The sequence below is a fragment of the Saccopteryx leptura genome, chromosome 8 (assembly GCF_036850995.1).
Source record: "Saccopteryx leptura isolate mSacLep1 chromosome 8, mSacLep1_pri_phased_curated, whole genome shotgun sequence".
NCBI lineage: Eukaryota > Metazoa > Chordata > Mammalia > Chiroptera > Emballonuridae > Saccopteryx > Saccopteryx leptura.
Genome location: NC_089510.1, coordinates 6,434,366 through 6,457,592, shown reverse-complemented (window position 1 = coordinate 6,457,592; position 23,227 = coordinate 6,434,366). Strand labels below are relative to the sequence as shown.

Below are 23,227 nucleotides of genomic sequence, written 5' to 3'. Positions count from 1 at the left end.
ATTTTTCTAAATATTTTTCTGTTCATCATTTTAGTTTACTTTCATTGTGGTCAAATAATATATTTTGCATGCTTTTTATACCCTTAATTAACTAAGGCATTTAGTAAATATGTATTAATTGTTATTCTCACCAAGAATATTATTTTCATTTTTATTTATGAGTGTTTTGTAAGCACTGGGAAGTGACATGTATTCCATAGTTGTTGGGTTGAGTGTTCTTTGTGTTCATTCAGTCAAGGTGGTTGATGATAGTGTTTATGTCTTCTATTTCCCTGCAGTCTGATGACCTTACCCTATTAACTGAAGTGCTCATAACATTTACATTTAAAATCATTATCATTGTTATTCTATTTAAAATCTACCTTTGTGTTATGTCTAATTTATCTGACCTAATATACTTTATTTGATATTAATATGGTCACTCTCTCCTTCTTTTGATTAGTATTTCTATGTTATATTTGCTTCATCCTTTAAATTTTACCATGAACCTTTACAATTACAGTGATTTATTGTGGGCAGTATATATTGGTCTTAAAAAAAATATAACAACAATGTGAAAACCTGTGTCTTTTAATTAAAGACATTTTTAAGCCATCTACATTTTATGCATATTTTCTATTATTGGTTTTGAATCCATTTTGCTAATATTTTTATTTGCTCCATTGAATTTTCACTTAATTTTCCTTCCATTTCTCCCTCATTTGCTATTATTCTATGCATAAACAATTAAGTTTTATTTCTTTTTCAACATAATTTTATCACTATTACTTATACTTAAAATTTTTTTAGTGGTTGCACTGAGATTTAGAACATTTATCTTAGCACTGTTTACTTTAACTTATCACTGTTTGCTTTCAAATAATCTTATACCACTTCATATATAGTGTAGGAGCCTAAAACGATATGTCTCCATACCTCTCCTGGCCTTTGTGTTTCTGCTGTGGTGCATTTTTCCTCTCATATTCTATTAATCACAATGTGTTGATGTTTATTTTGATTGAAATAGTTATCTTTTAAAGAGATTTAAAAATGAGTAAAAAGCTTTCATATGTTACCACATGTCTGCCACATATTTGTGATTTCCAGTACCCTTCATGACACTTGGAGGATAAAACTTCCATCCAGTACTAGTCAACCGCCATGAATTTTGGTTTTACTTCTTTAAATATCTTTTATGTTCCCTTTCCTATTTTTGTTTTTCTCCTTCTAATCACACTGTTTAATATTTCTCCACAGGTTACTGGTTGTTTTCATTCTTTCTCTCTCTTTGCTTCAGTTTAAATAGTTTTATCCATGGGACTTCAAGTTTTTTTTATTTTTCTCCTGTCTTGTCTAATGTGCCACTTATTCTAATTTAGTCTATTTCATTTCAGATACTGCATTTTCATCTCTAGATATTGCACTTGGGTCTTTTTTTTTTTTTTAAGATTTGTATTTCTCACATAATATTTTTTTTATTGTGTTCTTAAAAATTTGGAGCATATCCCCTGGACAGATAGCTTGCTTGTTGAGAGCACCTAAAGTGCAGAGGTTGCTGGTTGGACCCTCCATTAGGGCGCAGAGGTTGCTGGTAGGACCCTCCGTCAGGGCGCAAAGGTTGCTGGTAGGACCCTCCGTCAGGGCGCACACAGGAACAGCTTGATGTTTCCGTCTCTCTCTCTCTTTTCCTCTCTAGCTAAAGAAAAAAATCAATTAAAAATTATGCACGCTGTGTTAACATTGGTATCTGCTAATATTCTTCTATCAGTCCTTGTTTAGCTTTTATTGATTAATTTTTTTAATCAATCAATTTATAAATGCGGCTTATTTTATATTTTTCAGCTTCTTTTCATGCTTGGTAATTTGGGATTGGGTGCTGAGTACTGTAAATGTTCTGTTTCTGAGTGTGGAATTTTCTCTTATTTCTTTAAACTGTATTAGACTTTGCTCAGCGGGACAGGTTATTTGTCACTAGTTGGATCTCTCCAAGGTTTACTTTTCAAGCTTTGACAGAGTGGTTACAAAGCAGCCTTAGTCTAGGACTAATGTACCCTACTTCTAGGTCTGTATTTTGCTTACTACTCCACCTAGGCCTCCTGTGTTAAGACGTCTTCTCGTTCTCGCTGGTGGAACATAACTTATTCCCAGCACCGTGTCATTCCAGCAATTTTTCTGCCTACTCTTTTCCGTTAGTTCTATCTTCAGTCCTAAAATGCTTTGTTTCCTGCATAAGCAGAGCAATACTGCGTCATCGACTTGGGAAAATCTTCTGTCATTCTTCTATGTTTTTTTTTTTTTTTCTGCAAGCTTCACTTCTTTAGTATTTTGCTTTTCCCTGGTCTTCTTGAGATATACTTAACATATCACTGTATATGCTTAAGGTCTATAGCATAATGCTTTGACTTAATATATTGTGAATTCTCACAAAATTATCTTCTTTGGGCAAGAATTTTTGATGAAATAGAGTTTTCCCAGTACCTTGTCAGATCAAAGGCAATGTGTTACCTATTTTTTTCTATTTTTGTACCTTTTATTTTTTTCTTTTATCTAATTGATAAACTCACATTCCTAGAATAATATTAAACAGTAGTAATAATAATGCATAATCCATGTCATTTCATGTGTTTGTATATCTAATTAGTGTCAAATATTTGGGGAATAAAATATTAATATATACAAAATACTAACTAAAATGGTACTTTCTTAAATTTTCTTAGAATTATCTTTAAGTTTCACGCTAACTTACTAAATATTTGATAATGATGCTCTGTACCTCATCCTTAGATCCCCATCCTCCAAAAAGGGCTCTATTTTTTCCATTTTATATATATTTTAAGGCTAGTCTTTGCAAAACCCTCCCCTTTCCCTGTTATTGTACCTTTCTCTTCGGGATAATTTTTTAAAATCTTATATTAATTAAAATTTGTTTCAGGACTCTTTAAATAATGCCTAGCTTATTGTTATTTTAAAAGCTATCTTCAGAGAACAGTTTATCATAACACCCAGATCCCTTTGGGGGATAAAATGGATAGTTTGGAGCCTGTGAAAGGATTTGAGAGAAACTTTATCATTTACTTCTTTTTGTTTGTTTCTTTTAAATCTGCTCATATAGAAATTCACCAGCCACTTCTTTGCCCACCTTCCTTTTATCTAACCACGTAACAGGATATAATAATATCTTTACATTTATGTAGTGCTTTTAACTCCCCACAGACCTTTTGTCTCTGTGGTTTTGTAACTCCTCGATCAGCTGGGTCAGAGCAACGCAACTTCCTGGCACGTACTGTGCCTTGAACCTCTTCTCCAGGGATTCCTGATGTCCTGGATAAACTTCAAATCTCTTGGAGCTAGAATAATTTAATTACTATTTCAATGCTGTAAATATTTACCCTGGTTTTAAATTCAATTTTAAATTCATACCCCATTTTATTTACTATAGAAACAATTTATTTCATATTGGAAAAAAATACAAAATCTGTTACAAAGGGTGAAAAACAAAATCTTAATACATGAAAAAATTAGCTTTGTGAAAAAAAATGCCAAATGTCATTTTACTATTAAGGAGATACAATCTTAATTGTGACAAACAATGGATTGCAACCTGCAGTCTTCAATCGCGCTGAGGAGGAGATAAAAACGATTCAACTGCTCATTTGTAAGTCAGTTCTACAAAAGTGATTCAAGTGTTTTGCCTTCTGAAGGAGGTTATAGTAATTCAGAAATTTTGTTTTTATGTTTCCTTTGTTATCAAAATGATATTTTTATAGAACAAAATTAAACTTCAAAATAATTATACTGTTGCCTGTGATCTGTTAGCTCAGTGGTCGAGTGTTGGCCCCGCATGTGGAAGTCCCGGGTTCAACTCCAGATCAAAGCACACAGGAGAATCAACCATCTGCTTCTCTACCAACTTTCTCTCTCTCTCTCTCTCTCTCTCTCTCTCTCCTCTTTCACCTTATTCCCCTTCTGCAGCCATGGCTCAAACGGTTTTAGCAAGTTGGTCCCTGGATGCTGAGGTTGGTGGCCTTACCTCAGGCACTAAAATTGGTCAGTTGCTGAGCAGTGGAGCAGTGGCCCCAGATGGGCAGAGACTCTTGCCCCCTGGTGGGTTAGCTGGGAGCATCCCAGTTGGGGTTTATGCAGGAGTCTGTCTCTGCCTCCCCACCTCTCACTTAACAATAATAATAAGACATAATAATAATTCTAATGTTATAACCTGTTATATATCTGACCTTACAAGTGGTTATAAAAAGAAAGAACAGGGCTTAAGGGCATGAGCCTACAACTATACAATCTTTCGTGCTGTGGTGACACAGTTATCTCCAGCATTTTGGTTGGTATATCAGTGAAGATGATAAAAGATATTTTAACCCTAACAAGTTCTCAAAATAGTGTTATCCTTCAGTAAATACCCGTTGTAGTTGAACATGGTATTGGCTCCAATTCTTTATTCTCTCTGAGTCCCTGGCCTTTGTCATGCAGCTTTTGGTTGTCCTCCCCTTGGTGGCTGGACTCAGCAACAGGGTTTTCTTTGGCCCGTGGATGTTAGAAGGTTTGACAAAGCAGAAGATTGAATGGAATGATCCCATTCCCACTCTTTGGCATTGCTGTAAGAAAATGTTGGGCTAGCCTAACGGAGGATCAGGATGTGTGGAACAAGCCCACCACAGGCAGGTAAGTAAGCTAGCCAAACTAGAGAGATATGAGTGAGTCTCGCTATAGCTAACCTACAATAGCTGGCGAATTTAGGCAGCAAATTCCAGATGAATTATGTGAGCTATTTTGATCACTAGAGCCACCTCAGATGAGCAGTAAGTACTTGCCTTATGTCACTGAGATTGTCTGAGATTGTCTTGTTGCTTGCTCTGTAGCAGTATTGCGGCAGTAGGTAACTAGGATGCTCATTAAATGAATAAATTATTTAATTTTTTTTCATTATTTCACACATACATCTATTGAGTTTCTAAATCGATAAAAGGGCCTTGAAGTCAAAAAGTTTGTTTTTTGCTATCATATATTTCATCCAGCCTTACTCATCCTACTCATGCTCTGGTGAACTCTTAATAAAATTATTACTTCCATCTATAAAACTTAAACTTACTTATCTCATATTTGTAGTATTAAGTAGTATTTTTTGAAATATTATTTCTGGAAGCTCTTGATTCTTAAGTTTCACTGTGTACCTTGAACAAGCTTTAACTAATTGAAAAACAAAATTATATTTTATTCAACATCTCAGTCTATTTCATCAGCAGAAATTGGTAGATTACTTTAAAATTACTCAGGTAAGCTTTTTATAACTGAAGTTAAATTGATATTGAAATAATATGCAAACACAAAACATATATATTTATATAACTAGACAATTAAAATGTTAAATTGCCTTTATACTTTTTATTTTTATAATTTTATTTATATATTTTAGAGAGAAGAGGGAGAGAGAGAAAGAGGGAGGAGCAGGAAGCATCAACTCCTATATGTGCCTTGACCAGGCAAGCCCAGGGTTTCAAACCAGTGATCTCAGTGTTTCAGGTTGATACTTTATTCACTGCACCATCACAGGTCAGCCTATACATTTTTTGCTTTAAAAAACTTGCCAGATTTTCCACTTTAATTATTTTATATGACTCCTTCAACTAATAAAGAAAATCGACCTTTGCTAAGAAAAATCTAACCTTGCATTTTCTGTTTTATCCCTTTTCATACCAAATATGCAATCTCAACATTACACTAATATAGATTTTTGCGTTTAATATGCAATAAAGTGAGTTGGTAAACATTAAATTGTAACGGTGATAAGCTTTTAATGTAGTTAAATATGGCAAAACAAATCAGTACTCAGTTCTTAATTGATTTTGATTGTACTGTGTAGACAATCTCATTGGATTATATGTTCATCACAGAAAGAAATCAAAATCGAAACAAACCATCCAGCCCTCCAGCATTGTCAGCTCCCTATCGGACCACGTGCACCCTCAAGTGTGAATATTAAAGGGAATTAATTTTGAGCCACAGACACTAATACAGGTCATTTCCTTAAGAATCTGGTCAGTTACGCTGAAATGTAGAAATAATTTGAAAACATTCTAATCCAGATGAACTAAGTAAACAGGAGATGCTGTCAGGCTATTAAGATTGTGATTCAAAGACGTGTAGATCAGTACACCGAGACAGGCAAAACGCATTCAGATAAGTGGTCAAATATCGAATAGTTTCATCTGTAGCCATCTGTGTACCTCCCCTTCTGTGTGTATTTGTGGTACCTAAAAATGTGTAAATGTTAAGCAAGAATGGAAATTCTAAGTTATCAGTTCAAAATAAGGTAGTAACTTTGTTGGCTCCAAAAGGATTTCAAAAAGCCATATTTTCATTATAAGTAAATTTTATTTTTCTGATGAACTGGGGATGGGAATGACATCATACTGTCTAATTTGTTATCAATAACTCTGAAATGTACACAAAGTAGAATTTCATTGGAGCAAAAGTAAAAGTGTGAAAATAATTTAGGAATTATCTGAGTCGTTTTACAAATCATAGTTTTTTTTATGCTAAAATATTAAGTTGGTTGATTGTTGTGAGGTTAGTTTCCCTAGATAAGAACCTAAGTTGGAGATGACTGTGCAAATGATTTTATCCTTTTTTCTTTTTCTCTTTCTTTTCTTTCTCTTTCTCTTTCTTTCTTTCCCTCCCTCCCTCCCTCCCTCCCTCCCTCCCTCCCTCCCTCCCTCCCTCCTTTCCTTCCTTCCTTCCTTCCTTTCTTCCTCTGTCTTTCTGTCCTTTTTATTTTATTTTTTGAGAGCATGCTCTCAGAACTCTTATGAATGAATGGAAGGTGATTGAGTTCATAAAGAAGCATAGAAGGAGAGACTATGCTTTCAAGAGAAGTCTAGGCTCAGCCTGATCCCAGGTGCAGCTCTGGAGAATGTGACTGTCCCTCCAGAGCTGTCACATGGAGATGAATTGGGTTTCATGCTCCTGTAGCAATGGCTGGCTGTGAGCTAAGCTCCTCCCCAAGGTGAATGGGAGCTTCCACACCACAAAAATAACCCTGGGAGAGGTGTCTCCCCTTGCTCCAGGACAATTATTATCTGAAGATCGAACCAGCTGTGAACCATTGTAGTTAAAATTTATAGCAGCTGAGACCTCACAGTGTCAGGTAAGGAGGTTTGAAGAGGACTCGGTGGCATCTTCTACAGTCAGACTGTGGTCTGAACACTTGGTCAAGTAAGTTATTTGTTCTTCCATTTCCAATGCCCTTTCAGCCCTTTCTCTTTCTCGTATTTCTTACTGCTTAAGGTATTTTTCCCTATTTGGTTATTATTGCTCCAACCTAGTTCTAATCTCTTTTAAAAGATGTCTGTATTTTGAGATGACCCTATCATGTTTTTGAATATTCAACTCAGCACAATATCTAGTTGTCAAATCACTAATCACCTACTATTGCTTAATGCAAAGTAAACTTAATCTTTGCCAATGGCATTTAGTAATTCAGCAGAGATGCATGTGCGAGAGTCCCGGGTTATTTCTAAGGAAACATTTCTCTTACTCCAGCTTTACCTGGGAGGGCAGAAGTTCCCTTACAAAAGGAATTTGGAACGAGTGCAGAGCTGACCTTCTCCCACAGAGGCCGCACAAGGGGCCCTCTCCGCCCGTTACAGGACACTTACCTTTTTAATCCCTTATATAGCAAGCCGACCTTTTAAAGACTGAACTGATGGTCACTTTGAATTTTTATGGAAACAACCATTCAGTATAGTGTTAAAACCTTTTTTTCTCTTTTTTTTTCTGTTGCAATTTATGTTGATTCTAGAAGATTTAGGGAAAGAATGTCTGTTATTTAATGTTCAGGGAGTATCAGCAAAAATGACCTTAATTTTGGCATCTTTCTTGCTTAATTTCCTTTCTCTGGAGATGTTTGGGAGCCCTGGAAAGAGCATAGTGCAATGAAACCCTTCACACTTCATTAAAGGGTTATGTGAAGTCGTACATTGACCTCAGGACTTCCTGAGTCACATCCTCAACGCTGAGAGTGAAGCCCACCGGACATCTTCCTGGTGAAAGTTCAGAATGCAATTATAAATGTTCCATCACCTTTAAGCATTCAAGATTTCTCTTTTTCTATTTATGTCTTTGTAAGAAACAGAAACTTTAGCCAAAAAAGGGGAAAAGATGGCACCTTAAGAGCATGTTATACCATTTCTTGATGAACTCATAAAGTAAGGATCATACATCTTATGAAGAAACAAGTGGTTACATCACCAAAGCCAGAATTTCCAGGCTGTTGTCTATTGGGGTAACTAACACAAATCCTTCACGGTCAGTTGTACGGTCAAGTATGGCCGTTATGGGCTGCTGAATGATCCAGCACTGCCCCCAGACCCCCTCTGAGACGTCAGCATCAGGTGCAGGACGGGCACAGTGCTTCCCGCCCTGCCTGGTTGATTGATGGAATGGGAGGAGGGGCCTCGCTGAGGCCGCTGGGAGCGGTTCTGGGCCCTTCACTGTGCTCTGTCCCATGGATAGGACTCTCCTTCCTCTTGATGGTAATACAGTGTCATTATTATTGCATACACATATTTGACTGCCAAGCAACCATTAGGAATCCAAAGCCCGTGTTCTGCTACATTTATTTCTCTCACTGGGCATTTACTCTCACCTCCGAGTCCTGTGAGGAGGCCTTATCTAATCATATTGCATTTACGGTGAACAATGTTTTGCATTCAAGTGACAAAGAAAGTAACTGGCACTGGCACAGAGAAATTTACCATGGGAAGCTTTTGTCACTGGGCAGTTACAGATGAACTTTGTTGGCATGTGACAACAAAATGTATGAAGTCTCTGAGATATAGTTCTTTTCCCCCTTTCTTTTGCCAAGTGAGAAGAGTGGTGATAGAGAGACAGACTGCTGCATCCACCCTGACGGGGATCCACCTGACAACCCCGTCTGGGGCGGATGCTCCGCCCATCTGGCACCATGCTTCCAACCAAGCAATTTTTAGTGGCTGAGGCAGAGGCTCCATGGAGCCATCCTCAGTGCCCGGGAGCAATGCGCTTGAACCAGTTGAGCTACGGCTGCAGGAGAGGAAGAAAGAAAAAGAGAGAGAGAGAAGGAAGAGGAGGCGGGGCCAAGAAGCAAATGGACGCCTCTCCTGTGTGCCCTGACCAGGAATCAAACCAGGGACAATCACACGCAGGATGAACACTATACCACAGAGCCAGCTGGCCAGGGCCAAATCTTGATTCAATTTTATAAACACTCATGAATGTTACTTTTAATTTTGGTAAAATAAAACCAAGTAATATTTTTTTTCCTGGTATTTATTGGCTATCTGGTCTCCTTTAAGGATAGCCATGACAATCAACCCGGAGTAAAAGTCAATTTAAGCCCTTTGGCAAAGCAGCAAACTATTTGTATCCCACTACTTAAGAGTTCCTTATTTCACACTGAAACTTCAAAAAGGTGTCAACTGTTCAAGATAAGGGTCTGGGCTTTGATTTCTTTGCCCCCGCTCCTGTATCTCATGTGTTGTTAGCTATGTTCACACTAGCTTTTGGTTGAACTGAATGGATTTTGAGGAAAATGTGCTTTATTGCTCTATCATAATGTTATATAGCATGTATTGTATTCAGAGTCGGAATGTAGAAGGTTCAAAGCTCCCAATGCTCTTGCTAAAGCTGATGGAAGAAATAGTGATGATTCCAAAGACACGTTCCACCCCTGTGGCCTCTGGTGGTGGACTGAGACCATGGCATCACCTAACAAGTGGCTTTTTATTAGTATATTAATCAATAGTCTTTTTTCAGGCTCAACAATTATATTTATGTCTGGAAGCTGGCATATTTTCTCTACCAGTGTGCTTGTGTATGAATGCAGAAATGCTTCCTGACATGGAAACATCCCCGCACTAACTCTGTACAGCGTTGCATCAAAACACTGCAAAGAAACTTTTTGTAAACCGATGTGGAGACGGGAGAAAGTTCTTTCTAAAGGAAAGCTTCATTAAAATTGCAGAAGAGACTGGCAGTTTTCACACCACTCCAAGACGAGGAAGACACAATGAATGAATTTAATCTCGTCCTCTTGAGGTTAACACCATCATTTTGTCGAACAGTTCCTGACATTCTGGCATGTCTACAATCCTTTGGTAGAGAGAAAAGGAAATAACTAATAGCTTAATTCCTGAATGTCAACTCTTTTAGACAAAACAGATCTTGAATGCATTTTATTTTCAAATGCACGTCCTAGCCCGTTACTCCCGGGGAGGGAGAGTGTATGCTACCTCTCTGAAAAGAAGGCTGAAATCGGTGGCTCACCAGCCAGAGAATCTAGGCTTTATATGAATGAAAACTGACCGGCCAGGCAATAGTTTCTAACAACAATATTTGTTTCTTTTAAATGTATCTAATGTGAGTTTTCAACATTTGATCCATTTTTATATAGTTAATTTTCAATTACTTTAGTTATCATTGCGGTGATCAATGAACTTGAAAGGAAACCAGACCTTTTTTTATTTAAAAGCATTTGTTGTTCTCATTATATTAAGGGGTGACATCAGAATTGGACCTGGATACCAAGAACGCATAATTGTGTGATCAGTGTAAAACTGGCCGAGGCTTCGTTGAAGATAGAGAAAATCGCCTCCAGCAGGCTGGGGTGAGAGTTGACAAAGGAACCGAACCAGGGAACCTGTCACATGCTCAAGGTCAAGTAGGAGTTTTCTCAAGTCCCACCGTGCACATGCTACATGTGTGGACTGTGTTCTCCTGGCCTTGCTCTGGGCTCTCTACCCAAGAGCTTGTGTGACAGTAGCGTGATCTATTTACTCAACTGCTCACGGACTTTGGGGTTTCATCCTTCAGATGTGTGTTTATCTGGTCTCTACTTTGAGGGCGTAGGTTGGGCTTAGTTATTTTTTCTTTTCTTTCTTTCTTTCTTTATTTTTTTCCTGAAGCTGGAAACGGGAGAGACAGTCAGACAGACTCCCGCATGCGCCCTACCGGGATCCACCCGGCACGCCCACCAGGGGCGACGCTCTGCCCACCAGGGGCGATGCTCTGCCCACCAGGGGGCGATGCTCTGCCCCTCCTGGGCATCGCTCTGCCGCGACCAGAGCCACTCTAGCGCCTGGGGCAGAGGCCAGGGAGCCATCCCCAGCACCCGGGCCATCTTTGCTCCAATGGAGCCTTGGCTGCGGGAGGGGAAGAGAGAGACAGAGAGGAAGGAGGGGGGGTGGAGAAGCAAATGGGCGCTTCTCCTATGTGCCCTGGCCAGGAATCGAACCCAGGTCCCCCGCACGCCAGGCCAACGCTCTACCGCTGAGCCAACCGGCCAGGGCTCTTTTTTTTAATTTTTAAAGATTTTATTCATTCATTTTTAGAGAGGAGAGAGAGAGAGAGAGAGAGAGAGAGAGAGAGAAAGAAGAGGGAGGAGCAGGACACCTTAACTCCCATATGTACCTTAACTGGAACTTTGAACCGGCGACCCCAGCATTCCAGGTTGAAGCTTTATCCACTGCTCCGTCACAGGTCAGGCTATTTTTTTTTCAACTTTCTATTTTGAAATAATTATAGATTCACATGACGTGGCAAAAATGTACAGAGAGGTTTCATGTATTTTTCACCTAATTTCCTCCAATGACAGCAGCTCGGAACACTGTAGGATCATATCAGAACCAGGGAATTCCCATCGGCGCAATCCACAGGGCTTATTCAGCTTTCATCAGTTTGGCACACACACGTTTGTTTTATCACTTGTGCAGATTTATGTAACCGCCCTGGCAACCCAGAGACAAAACCATTTCATCACCACGAGGCTGGCTGGTGCATGCTGCCATTTATGGGCACACCCCTACCCCTCCTCCCCACGCCTAACCTTTGGCAACCGCTAATCCATTCTCCATGTTGTTTCAAGAGGGATATAAATGGAATCATACAGAATGCAACGTTGTGTGGCTGGCTTTTTCATTCGGTGTAATTCCCTTGAGCTCAATCCAAGTTGCGAGTGTTTCAATGATTTTTTTTTTTTTTTCCTGCAAAAAGTTATTGAGTAGCAGTCCCTGGAATGAAGCTTGGGAGATAGCACAGTCTGTTTGGCCATTTACCCACCGAAGGGTGTCTGCGTTGTCCGCTACTTCTGGCTGTTCCGTAGAAGCTGCTTGCAGCATTCACGTACGGATTTTTATAGAAAGGTAATTTCCCATTGCTTTGGAATGAAGGAGCAGAATTGCTAGGTCGCAGGGTTAGTACATATTTGGTTTGAGAAAAAGCTTGGCTCTGGAAGAGTGGCCGGACCATCGTACATTCCCACCGGCAGCGTAGAAGTCACCCTCCCCAGCCTGTGGCGTGTCCCTGCATAGTCTTGATTCTAGCAGTTCTCACAGTCGTGCAGAGCTATTTCATCCTGGCTGCAGTCCGCGTTTCCCCAATGACTAACGGGGTTGTCTATCTTGTCATGGGCTTTTCTGCCACCAGTATATCCTCTTTGGTGAAATGTGTCTCCACATGCCTTGTCCATGAAAATTTTTCCAGTGGACCTTTTATTTTTTAAATTTACTATTGACTGTTGATAGTTTCTCACATATTCTTAATACAAGTGCGTTGTCAGATAAGTTTTCTCCCTGTTTATAGTTTCTCTATGTGCTTTCTGAATAACGTTTTGCAGAGTGCACTTTTTTTTTTTTTTTAAGTGAGAGGAGGAGGGAAAGAAAGACAGACTCCCAAATGCACCCTGACTGGGATCCACCCGGCAAACCCCATCTGGTGCTGGTGCTCAAATCAACTGAGCTATTTCTTAACCTGAGACTGACGGACTCTTACCAACTGAGCTGTTCTCGGTGTTCAGGGCCAACACTCAGACCAACCGAGACACTGGCTGTGGGAGGGGAAGAGGGACAGAAGGGAGTGAGGGAGGGGGAGAGAAACATGGTCCCTTCACTGAGCACACTTTTTAATTCTCAATTCTCTCTTTTAAGAGTGTGCTTTTGGTGTTGAATCAAAAAGATCTTGGCTGCCTCTAATTTCCAAAAATTTTTTTCCTTTGTTATTTTATAAAAGTTTTATATTTTACATCTAAGTCCATAATCCGTTTTTGTTGTTCTTATTATTTTTTAATCAAATGCGAGGTTCAGGCCAAGGTTCACTGTTTTCTTCCTGCCTGTGGTGTCTGATGGCTGCAGCACCATTTGCTGAAAAGGCTGTAATTCTCTCCTTGGTTTGTCTTCTTTGACAAAGTCACTTGGAAATATTTGTGTGGAACTATTTCTATTAATTGTGCCCCATGGATTCACCCTTCTACCAGTACAACATAGGTCTGAGCACGGGCGCTCTGCCCTCAGCCTTACCATTGGGCAGAGTGATTCCTCTTATTTTATTCTTCCTTTTAAAACTTGTTTTAGCAAGTTTTGTCTTTTCATGTATTTTAGCCTTTTCATATTTTTATGGAGGACAAGATTATTTCTGCGCACAAACATCTTGGCTAAGATTTTGAAAGGACTTGAACCTCTAGCTCAGCTTCAAGAGATTAACACCTTAGCTACTTTTGCGTCTTCAAATCCATGAGCACGAATTCCTGTCTCTACTTGCGTGGGTCTCTGGTTTCTTTCATTAGCCTTTTGTACTAAACACACAGATCCTGTACACGTTTTGTTAATTTTACACCAAAATATTGCATTTTCTGGGGAATGAATATAAATATTGTGTTTTAAATTTTGGTTTCTATGTTGGTTGTTATTATATAGAAATGTGAGTAGTTATTGTGTTGGTCTTGTTTCTTGCAACCTTGTTGAATTAACTTCAGAGGTCTAGTGATTTTTGTAGATTCCTTGGAATTTTCTATGTAGAGAATTGTCACCTGCAAGTAGGGTAGTCTTATTTTTGGAGCTTATATTCTGGTGCTTTTATATTCATGGAAAAAATTTGTTCTTTTTGAATTTTTTGTTCATTATATATTGTTCTCTATAACTTCAAGTGGATCAATGATTTTCTAAACTAACGCTTAGGTTAATAGTTCTTAAAGTGCGGTTGGCCACTCCCGGGAAGCTGTTGAAACACTTTCAGTGGGTTCACGGGATCAGAACTTTGTTCAAAATTATGCTACGATGTTATTTTCCATTTGCATTATTTTTTCATGAGCACACAATGGAATTTCCCAGTGGCTATGTGACTTGATATTGCAGTGGATTTAGACATCCAAGTCTCCTATTATATTACACATTGAAGAGATTTGCAAAGTGCAAAATAATGACACTCATTATGTTGTTCTGAAACTTTTATTTTCCATACAAATGGTTTATATATGTTTAACATGCAATGCATTTATTCTTTTCAAAATGAATTATTACATATTTTAAATTTCCTCAGAAATGAATATAACGTCTTATGTAAAAAAATATCGATAGACACAACCTTCATAAGGAAAAGCTCTTTGGTCTGACTAGGCAGTGGCCCAGTGGATAGAGCATAAGACTGGGATGCAGAGGACCCAAATTCAAACCCCTGAGGCAGGCGTCCCCAAACTATGGCCCGCAGGCCACATGCAGCCCCCTGAGGCCATTTATCCAGCCCCTGCTGCACTTCTGGAAGGGGCACCTCTTTCATTGGTGGTTAGTGAGAGGAGCACTGTATGTGGCAGCCCTCCAATGGTCTGAAGGACAATGAACTGGCCCCCTGTGTAAAAAGTTTGGGGACCCCTGCTGAGGTCACTGGCTTGAGCGCAGGCTCATCTGGTTTGAGCAAGGCTTACTGGCTTGAGCCCAAGGTCACTGGCTTGAGCAAGGGGTCACTTGGTCTGCTGTAGCCCCCGGGTCAAGGCACATATGAGAAAGCAATCAATGAATAACTAAGGAGACTAAGGAGCCGCAACAGAGAATTGATGCTTCTCATCTCTCTCCCTTCCTGTCTGTCTGTCCATCTCTCTGTTTCTCTCTTCTCTGACTCTGTCACAAAATAACAACAACAAACAAACAAGAAAACATAGATAAAAGTGAAGTGGTTACCAGGGGGAGGGAAATGATGGGGAGGGAAAAGGGGGAGAGGAGGAGAAGGAGGGAGAGGGGGAGGAGAGATGAGGGAAGGGGATGGAGGAGGGATGGGGGAAAGGTGTAAAGAGAAACAAATATATAAGGGGACAGAAAATGATTTGACTGTGGGTGATGGGTATACAAAATAATCAACAACTCAAATGCTATAGAAATGTTTACCTGAAACCTCTGTACTTTTAGTGATCAATGTCACCCTGTTAAAGTTAATTTTCTAAATAAAATTTAAAAATTAAAAAAAAAGGAAAAGCTCTTTGAGGTCTTTAAGAATTTTTAAATGTTTCAAGTGGTTCTGAAGTGAAAAAAGTTTTGAGAATCTTTATTTTAGGTCAATTTTATTTAAATTAATTCTTTGGCTTACCAGTTTATTGTCTAACATGTTGCCTGGTAGTAAATAAATATAGGTTGATATTAGGAAAGTATCTTTTTATCTTTGCTAGTTTGTTTATGGCAGAGGAGAATGTTTCTGTCAGCGTTACAACTCTCTCTTTAAATAAGATCTTACATGAAAGTCCAATATTTAAAAAGCAGGAACAACACTGACAGGATTCCTTATGCTGTACTTTGTATCTCCGTGATGACCAGGTGGGGACTGGAAATATTGGGGGGAACATGTAAAGTGTATGATTGTCTAGTCACTATGTTATATACCTGAAGCCAATGCAAAATAATACTGGAGAAAGAAATGAGAACAACAGTGGTATCTTGGAGGTTTTTTGTGTTGTGTGGGTTTTTTTGTTTTTGTTTTTGTTTGTTTGTTGTTTTTTTGGTGACAGACAAAGAGAGACAGAGAGAGGGACAGATAGGGACAGACAGACAGGAAGGGAGAGAGAAGCATCAATTTTTTCTTGAGGCTCCTTAGTTTCCTTAGTTGTTCACTGATTGCTTTCTCATATGTGCCTTGATTGTGGGGCTACAGCAGACCGAGTGACCCCTTGCTTGAGCCAGCGACCTTGGGTTCAAGCTGGTAAGCTTTTGCTCAAACCAAAACCCTACGCTCAAACTGGCAACCTTGGGATTTTGAACCTGGGTCCTTCATGTCCCAGTCCAATGCTCTATCCACTGTGCCACTGCCTGATCAGGCGAGTTTTTCTTTTCTTTTCTTTTTTTTTTTTTAGAAAGAGAAAGCAACAGACACAGAGAGAGATGAGAAGCATCAACTCATAGTTGCACCATTTTAGATGTTCACTGATTGCTTCTCATATTTTCCTTGATGGGGGTGGGGGGAGGGCTTCAGATGAGCCAGTGACCTCTTGCTCAAACTGGCGACCATAGGATCATGTTGATGATCTCATACTCAAGCCCATGACGCTGTACTCAAGATACTGAGTCTATGCTCACTCCATGAGGTTTCAAACTTGGGTCCTCAGCATCCCAGGTTGACCTGCTATCCACTGTGCCACCGCCGGTCAGGCAGGGATAGCTTGGAGTTTATGCTCTTTGAGTGCTGGTTCGCATACCACAGGGGCCACTGTTGAATGAATCCTGGGGATCTTTCGAGTGTCATATGACAGTGATGACTATAAATAATTAATTGCATAACTGTGTAAAGAAGTACAGAATCTTGCTTAGTGGCTGACACAGAACAGGATTCAATAAGTGTGTCACAGGAATGACTGACAGCCTGGACGTGGATGCAACTTCAGATCATTTTTAAAATAGTAGTTATTAAAGTTAAATTTAATCAACAGGATGGAAAACCAAGCTTTATTACCATGGGGCCATGTCCTTCTGGGGAAGCAGAGACTATAGGAAAGGTATGAGAAACGCTGCTTTGGTTTTAGAAGGTAACGACAATGACCAGTTAAGAACAATTTTTAACAACGTCCTTCTTATGGCATGAATGATGCCAAATTATTTTCACTTTAAATTTTCTTACTTATAAAAGCATATCCAAATGCTGGGTGATGTTTGCAGATGATGTTTGCATAAGACTCATCTACCAAGCTAGAACATTGGTAGAAGACATAGTGTGTTTTTCCTGAGGCTCCAGAAATGAAAAAGAAAGGATGATTATATTAATGGATGCATACACACACACACACACACACACACACACACACACACACACACTTGATGGGATATTTTCAGGCAGTTGCATATTAAACCAGGAAGCCTTCCACATTCTGGATTGCCATATTGCTTATTGTCCCGGGGTTCCGAGGGCTGTGACATTGGCCCTGGGTGGCCGCAGTGGGAGTGTTCTCCTGCATCTTCCCATATCTTGAGACAGGGCTCAGTGCAAACACAGGGAACCCAGCATGCCACCTAACACACTGTTTCTCACAGGCAGCAGGAAACACATTCTTCCTAAGATTGCTATTTTTATTTATAAGAAAAAATGCAGGACTGTTTGTTGTATCATCATTAAAACAGTCATCGGATAAGGAAAAGTTGATGGATAGCTTCCTGATATAAATGACTGTCTTTTTTTTTTTTTTTTTAACTCCCTGAAGAGTAGAGTTCAGTCACAGGCTCTAGCGCAGTAATGCAGATTTCATTGCTCATGAGGAGAAACCTCAGAAATAATGTCCCGAGCTTGGTAAGAGCTCCTTCTCTGCAAGGGAAAGCAAAGGAAAGAGGGTGGAAGAAAAGCATCGTCGTAAAGTCCTTTCATCAGTGATGACCTGAGTGGTCTCATTCATATCAAGGCAAGTGTCCTTCACCATTGGCTATACGTCTAGAAGACGCTTTCCTGTGCTAAGACTTTTTAGTCCTGGAGCAAGAGAAGCCCCACCTGGCTCCAGATTTCCATGCCCCCTTGCCCTACAGTGCCCATGGCGTATTATTATCTGCTTACCTCCCTTTCATGCAACCAGGAAGCGAGGTCCAGGAAAGCAAAGATTTCTGTCTGTCTTGCTTGCCACTCTCCATCCAGTGCACAAAACAAACATTTACTATCAGTTGAATGTATATATTTATATAACTATGTAAAGTTTCCAAAAGGAAACCTTTGTTTTGGGTTGTATTGCCTTTTATTAACTGAGAGACAATATTCATAGTCAACAACACAAACATTTAGAAAATGTTAACAAAAAGCACGTAAGAAAAAGTTCTTGTGACTGTGATTTCTACACATATTTACAGAAAGCATGTTTCTAATAACATTCCTATTGTGCAGGACAAACACCAGATTAAATTGAACACCAACTCTAGTAAAAAGTAAATATTTCTGTCAGCCTACAGCAACTGTTCTTTAATTTGTTAGTGTTAGAACCACTTTACACTTTTAAAATCGACAAATCCAAAGAGTTTTGTGTTTTTGTGGGTTCTATCTATAGATAATTTATATTATCAGAAATTAAAACTCCTAACATTTAAAACATGTATTTATTTACTCATTGAAAAATAGCATAGCTTGTTTTTTTTATCTATAATTACTAAAATTTTCAATGCAAAAAGTGAAAAAGTAGCTTTTATTTTAATTTTCCAAACCTTTGTATCATCTCTTTAATGTCTAGCTTCATAGAAGGCAGCGAAATTCTCCTACCTGCTCTCATATTCAATCTGCTGTAATCTCTCATATTATGAGATGGAAAAATGTCTTCTGTTTAGATAGGAAGATCCACAAAATGCCTACAGCTAACATTATACTTAATGACTAAGGATGGAATGCCTGCCCCCTAAGGTCGGGAACAAGGCAAATCTGTCCAATTACAGCTCTCCTAGAGAGATAAAAGGCATTCAGATTGGAAAACAAAAAATATTTTATTTGCACATGACATAATTTTATGTACATAGAAAACGCAAAAAAATCTATAAAACCAAACCAAAAGCAAACCAACCAACCAACAAAAAAACACTAAAAATTGCTAAAATTGAAAAGTGAGTGAGTCTACTACGATCATCTTTAATTTCTATATGTTAGCAATAAAAATGTGGACATAAAAATTCAAAAACATACTATAATTTACAATCAGTCAAAAAATGAGATACTTGGGTATAAATCAAACAAAACATACAATACTGGACTTGTAGGCTTAAAACTATAATATAATAAAAGAAATAAAAATGACTGAAATAAATATTTATGGGCTGGAAGATTCAACATAATAAAGATATCAATTCTTCCCAAATAAAGATATATACAGGTATAACACAATTGCCATCAAAATACTAGCAAGATTTTTTTCTAAATACAAGCAAAATTATATAATATTTATATGGAATTTATAAAGTCTTGGCTAAAATTTTTGAAACAAAGAAAAAAACTGGGAAGAATCTTACTGCCTAGGTTCAATAATCAAGATTGTATAGTACTGGCAGTTTGAGAGATTGTTGGAATCGAATGGAAAATCTAGAAATAGACCCACACAAATGTGACCAAGTGATATTTGACAAAGATGCAAAAGGAATTCAATGAAGAAAGGACAACTTTTTCAACCAATGGTGCTGAAGTAATTAGACAACCAGAGAGAAGAAAATTGAACATCGACCTACACTTTAGACCATATAAATAAATTAAGTTAAAATAAATTGTGAACTTAAGTGTAAAATTGTAACATTTTTAGAAAAAAAGTTATAAGAGGTAAATTTTGAATTTTGAGGCTAGGCCAATATTTCTTAAACTTGACATTGAAAATACAGTCTTTTATAAAAGAAAAACTTGATAAATTCAACCTCATCAAAATTTAAGACTTTGACCATGCAAAACCCTGGTAAGAGGATAAAAACAAGCTACCAAGTTGGAAAAAATATTTTCAAATGGCACATCCAAAAGACTCTGTCTAGAATCTATAACAAACTCTCCAAGCTCAACACTAAGAAAAAAACAATTCAATTAGAAATGAGAAAAAGAAATGAAGAGATGCTTCATTGAAAAGAATATCCAGATAGAAAATAAGTACATGAAATGTTATTGAATATCCATAACCCTTTGGGAAATGCAAATGTAAGCCATGCCAAGATATCACTATACAGTTGTCAGGTTGGCTAACATAAAAAATAGTGACAACACCGAAGGGTGGTAAGGGTGTGGAGAAACTTTTCAGTCAACTTGTATGTGGTTGGTGGGAATACAAAATGGTGTGGTGCCTCTGGTAGACAGGGTTATCATTTCTTTACAACTAAACATGCAGCTACCATATGACCTAGCAATGGCCCTGCTAAAGACGTATTCACACAAAAGCCTGTACACAGACATTTAGAGCAACTTTATTTATCACAGCCCCCAATTGGACTCAGTTCAGATCTCCTTCAATGAATGAATAGCTAACATGCTATGGTGCATCTATACCAGGGCATAACAGGAAGGACCAACAATGTAGACAGACATCCGAATACAAGAAGCTGACCTATTGTACGATTCCATCCGTATAGCATCCTTTAAATGTCAAAATTGTATAAGTAAAGAACTGATTGTCGGTTGCCGGCTGTGAGGACATCAGGCAGGGTGGATAGGGGCGGTCACTGTTGCTGTAAAAGGGTAACAGGAATAATCCTTGTTGTCATGGAATTTTTCTGTGTCTTGATTGTATCAGTGTCAATATCCTTGTGATATTGTGCTACAATTTGAAAGACGTTATTACTGGTGGAGGAAAGTGGGGAAAGGGTCTATGGCAGGGGTTAAGAACCCTTTTGGCTGAGAGAGCCATGAATGCCACATATTTTAAAATGTAATTCTGTGAGAGCTATACAACAACTCATGTATGTTATGCATTATCCAATAAAAATTTGGTGTTGTCCCGGAGGACAGCTGTGATTGGCTCCAGCCACCGGCAACCATGAACATGAGCGGTAGGAAATGAATGAATTGTAAAATATAAGAATGTTTTATATTTTTAATGTTATTATTATTTTTATTAAAGATTTGTCTGCGAGCCAGATGCAGCCATCAAAAGAGCCACAATCTGGCTCATGAGCCATAGGTTCCCAACCTCTGGTCTAGGGGATCTCTCTGTATTATTTCTTCAACTGCATTTGCAGCTACAATGATCTCTCAGAATAAAAAGCACATGTATATACTTTATATATACCAAACTTACTTTTCAAACTGGAGATAATTTCTCTGGCTTTGGAGGGGTGATAGAATGGCATAGAGTTAGTTAAAAATTGGCTTACTGTTTGATTTTTTAAAATTGGAAAACATCATGACCAGGGCTGTTCTAAGAATTTAAGTAAATACTTTTCATAGTAATGGGAGGAAGAGTGTTAAAAATATTCCTCTAAACATGGTTTTACTGGGATAATTTAACCAGTGTATTCTTACCATTCTGAAGATATACCAGCGAGCTTGTTAAGACTTTGCATATCCCATGAGCACTAAAAACGTTTTGCCAAGGGCCGCTGCCCACTTTCCATTGTTTTCATTGCCTTGAAGGACTGACTCAGGAGTTCTGCTTTGCAATGAAAGTGAGAAGGAATAAAAAATAATAGATATTCTAAATGAATGTACTGAGAAATGGTATTTTTTAGATTTATAACACTATTTATGTTCAAATGATCAGAGTTTTGTACTTTAAATGGGGTCAAGATCAAAGTTTTGGTGCGTTGGTTTTTAAAAAACATATTAAAGACATCAATCAATTTGTTTATAATGATGTAATCTCTTTATATGATGTTGGCATACAAGCTTTTATACCATGTCAGTAGAAAAAGCAGAATAGAGGTTGTTAAGGACTAAATGTGTCTCCCCCTTCCCCAAATTCTTATGTTGAAATCTTTTTTTTTTTTTTCATTTTTCTGAAGCTGGAAACAGGGAGAGACAGTCAGACAGACTCCCGCATGCGCCCGACCAGGATCCACCCGGCACGCCCACCAGGGGCGACGCTCTGCCCACCAGGGGGCGATGCTCTGCCCATCCTGGGCGTCGCCATGTTGCCACCAGAGCCACTCCAGCGCCTGAGGCAGAGGCCACAGAGCCATGCCCAGCGCCCGGGCCATCTTTGCTCCAGTGGAGCCTCGGCTGCGGGAGGGGAAGAGAGAGACAGAGAGGAAAGTGCGGCGGAGGGGTGGAGAAGCAAATGGGCGCTTCTCCTATGTGCCCTGGCTGGGAATCGAACCCGGGTCCTCCGCACGCTAGGCCGACGCTCTACCGCTGAGCCAACCGGCCAGGGCTTATGTTGAAATCTTAACCCCCAAATGATAGTGATATATAGTGAAGTCCTTGAGGGTGCTTGGGTCATAGGGTGCAGCCCTTGGGAATGAGATTAGTGCCCTTAGAAGAAGAGACATGGGAGGGATAAACTCCGCTCTGTGTCATGTGAGGACGCAGTAAGAATACGGCTGTCTGCCAACCAAGAAGAGCGTTTTCACTCAACACCAGATATCCTGGCATCTTGTTTGATGGCTCAGCCTTCAGAACTGCAGGGAAGAAATGTGTGTTGTTCAAACCACCCATTTTATGATATTTTGTTCTAGCAGCCCCCGCTGAATGAAATAGATATTATATATAATACTTTCAGGACTCTTAAGGATGACTCTATGGAAGGGTGAAATAGTGGAGTTACCATGGAAACTCATCTTGCAGGGCCTAGGCCTGTTGGCATGAGCAAGGACACACCTGGCTGAGAGGACCTGCCCACTGCCTCGCCTTCCCAGGACCTGCCTCACCTTCCCAGGACCTGCCCACTGCCTCGCCTTCCCAGGACCTGCCCACTGCCTCGCCTTCCCAGGACCTGCCCACTGCCTCGCCTTCCCAAACGCCAGGGCATTCAGTAGAAGTGAGTCCCTTCAGCATCTTCTATCTGCTGTGGGAGTTAGTTGCAAAGGGGAAGAGACTGATGGTTAATTTTAAAGGGCCTTGGAGAGATAGGGAAGGAAAAAATATATATAATAGAGTTTTCAAGGGGTCATTTTAGTTAAACTGTTGAGTCTCGAGCCCTTTGAGCACGGGAAAATACGCAATTTGTTCTTATCTGCTTCTGTAGACCGGCCCGGTTAGAATTCATTGAAATGACATTGTTTTCATAAAAAGACTAAGGGTCTGTATATGACTTTTAATCAAATATAAAATGTTATTCATGCCAAGAACAAAAGTGTAGACATTGGCAAATGCTAAGTCTAATATCATTTTTTTTTAATGCAGGAAAGTAAGGTTCTGTAAAGGGAATAGATTTACCCAAGTTCAAAAACTAATTACTGGCAGAGGAAGCCAGACTATTGATCTTTGACTTCAAGTTCACAGTTGTTAATTGTACTACTTTATTAAGAAAGAGATTCTAGGCCCTGGCCGGTTGGCTCAGTGGTAGAGCGTCGGCCTGGCGTGCAGAAGT

At 39.1% G+C, this 23,227-nt stretch overlaps 1 long non-coding RNA gene across 1 annotated transcript in view; it reads left to right on the top strand.

Moving 5' to 3' along the window:
• The first annotated feature begins 5,438 nt into the window (after positions 1–5,438).
• LOC136380102 (uncharacterized) overlaps positions 5,439–23,227 on the top strand; it is a 35,479-nt gene continuing 17,690 nt past the window's right edge. The window contains exon 1 of the long non-coding RNA XR_010746842.1: positions 5,439–5,541. This is a non-coding gene — a long non-coding RNA (uncharacterized lncRNA). The remainder of the gene's footprint in view (positions 5,542–23,227) is intronic.